At 35.2% G+C, this 2937-nt stretch overlaps 1 pseudogene; it reads left to right on the top strand.

The window, feature by feature from the left end:
- The first annotated feature begins 541 nt into the window (after positions 1–541).
- On the top strand, positions 542–1466 carry LOC114093120 (small ribosomal subunit protein eS8 pseudogene; annotated as a pseudogene).
- The last annotated feature ends 1471 nt before the right edge of the window (positions 1467–2937 follow it).

Raw genomic sequence — 2937 nt, 5'->3', positions numbered from 1 at the left:
GTGCTCTACCACTGAGCCACAATCTCAGCCCCTATTTGCCCAATTATTGATCAGTTATTTGTTTTATGATTTTAAATTTGTTGATTTATTTATGTATTCTGGATATTAATCTTCTGTCTGAAGAGGAACTAGTGAAGATTTTTTCCCATTATATATACTCTCTTTGGGCTGGGGATGTGGCTCAAGCGGTAGCGCCCTTGCCTGACAAGTGCGGGGCACTGGGTTCGATCCTCCGCACCACATAAAAATAAAATAAAGATGTTGTGTCCACCGAAAACTAAAAATAAATATTAAACTATTCTCTCTCTCTCAAAAAATATCTTAAAGCTCCTTTGCTGTGAAGAAGTTTTTTAATTTGTTGCTATCCCACTTATTGATTCTATAAAACTATTTCTTGAGTTTTAGGGGTCTTGTTAAGGAAGTTTGTGCCTGTGCTTATACGATGGAGTGTTAATCCTATTTTCCTCTAGCATTTGCAGTGTTTCTGATATAATTCCTAGATCTGTGATCCACTTCAATTTGACTTTTTCATAGGGTGAGAGATAGAGACCTAGTTTTCATTTTTCTACATATGGGTATCCAGTTTTCCCAGAACCATTTGTTAAAAAGTCTATTCTTTCTCCAGCGTTTTTTTTGCTCTTTTTTACACTATTATAAATGGAAACATTTTCTTGTTTTTTTTTTTTTTTTGGATTGTTTATTGCTATGGTGTATACAAGTACAATTGATTTTTTTTCATATTGATTTTGCATGTTTCAACCTTTCAGAACTTGCTCTTTCCAGCCGGCACTGAGTGATGGGCATGTCTCGGGACAACTGGCACAAGTGCCACAAGACTGGGGGCAAGAGAAAGCCCTACCACAAGAAAAGGAAGTATGAATTGGGACATCATGCTGCCAACACTAAGATTTGCCCCCACCACATACACACTTTCCCAGTGGGAAGAGGCAACAAGAAGTACTGGGCTTTGACCCTGGATGTGGGGAACTTCTCCTGGAGCTCTGAGTGTTACACTTGCAAAACAAGAATCACTGATGTTGTCCAGTAATGAGCTGGTCCACACCAAGATCCTGGTGAAGAACTGCTTCGTGGTTATTGATATCACACCCTACCAACGGTGGTAGGAATCCCACTATGCACTGCCCCTGTGCTGCAAGAAGTGGAGCAAGCTGACTCCTGAGGAGGAAGAAATTTCAAACAAAAAGTGATCAATGAATATTCAGAAGAAATAAGATGAAAGGAAGAAGAATGCTAAAATCAGCACTCTTCTGGAGAAGCAGTTCCAGCAGGGCAAGCTTCTTGCCTTCATTGCATCAAGACCAGGACTATGTGGCCAAGCAATCGGCTATGTGCTAGAAGGCAAGGAGTTGGAGTTTTATCCCAGGAAAAATCAAAGCTTAGAAAAGCAAATGAGCCCTCCTCCCTCCTGTTTTAGCTCATGTAATAAAGGTGTTTATTGTTCTTAAAAAAAAAAAAAAACTTTCTGAACTCAATTAGTTCTAACAGTCAGTTTAGTCCATTTCTAAGGATTTTCTGTATAATGATTCTCCCTGAGTTATGATGGTTCAGCTAACAATTTTTTTACTTCATGAAGGTAAAAATACACATACAAACATTCTGTTTTTCACCTATATTGCACTCTTCAATACATTACATGAGCTATTCAACACCATATTAGAAAATAAACTTTGTGTTAGATGATATCCCAACAGTAGGCTGATGCAAGAATTTGGAGCACTTTTAAGCTAGGTGAGGTTAAGCTATGATGGTTTGAGGTTAAGCTATAATGCATTTTAAAGTTAGCATATTTTCATTTGATGACGAGATTTTTGGAACACAATCCCATTGTAATTTGAGGACTATCTGAACAAGATTATGTCATCTGCAAATGGAGATAAGATTACTTATTTCTTTCCAATCTTGAGGACTTTTATTTTTCTTTTCCTTAGCTAATTGTCCTGACCAAATGCTCTAGTACAATGTTGAATAGAATTGTCAAAAGCAGACACTATTGTCTCATTCCTGATATATGAGGGAAAGTTTTCAGTCTTGCATCATTAAATATGATTTTCCTTGTGTGTGTGTGTGTGTGTGTGTGTTTTGTAGATACCCTTTATCAGGTTAAGAAAATCGCCTTCTATTGGTAATATGTTGAGATCTTTTGCCATGAAAGCAGCTAGACTCTGCATCTATTGAGGCTGTCTTGTGACTTTTCAATTCTATCAATATGATGTATTATTAAAATAATATTTAATTTTACTATAATATTTTGGGACATTTAAATAATCTTATATCCCTGGAACAAATCTTACTTGATCATAGTATATAATCCCTTTTATATGTCACTAGGTTTGCTAGTATTTTGGGAATATTTTTGCATGATATTTATAACAGATATTGCTTGACAATTTTCTTCTCTTAGGTCTGTTTTTGGTGTCAGTGTAAGTAAAGTTCTTATAAAAAGATCTGGGAAATTTTCTTTATTATTTTTTGGAACACTTTGTGGAAGAAGTGAAATTAATTTTTCTTTAAATGTTTGGGAGAATTAATTGATGGAACCATTTGGGCATGGGTTTTTGTTGGTCAGTAGTTTTTGGTTACTATTTCAATGTGTGTGTGTGTTTTTTTGTTATAGATCTTTTTATATTGCTAATTTCTTCTTGAGTCAATTTCAGAAGTTTGTGTCTTATAGGCATTTTTCCATTTCATCTATATTTTCTAGGTTTTTGGCATACAAATGCCCAGTGTTCAGTCCATAACAGTAAACCTTGCTTTTGTTGCATGCCATAAATTTTGGTGTTGTGCCTTAATTCTCAGTCAGCTTATGATATTTTCTGATTTCCCTGTTTGGATTTATTTTTTGACTGAGTGGTAATTTAGAAGTATGTTGTTTAATTTTTTTAAAAAAAATACATTTAGTTGTAGATGTTCACAATA

Source organism: Marmota flaviventris, chromosome X (assembly GCF_047511675.1).
Source record: "Marmota flaviventris isolate mMarFla1 chromosome X, mMarFla1.hap1, whole genome shotgun sequence".
Taxonomy (NCBI): Eukaryota; Metazoa; Chordata; class Mammalia; order Rodentia; family Sciuridae; genus Marmota; species Marmota flaviventris.
This window is presented reverse-complemented; position numbering and strand designations above follow the sequence as displayed.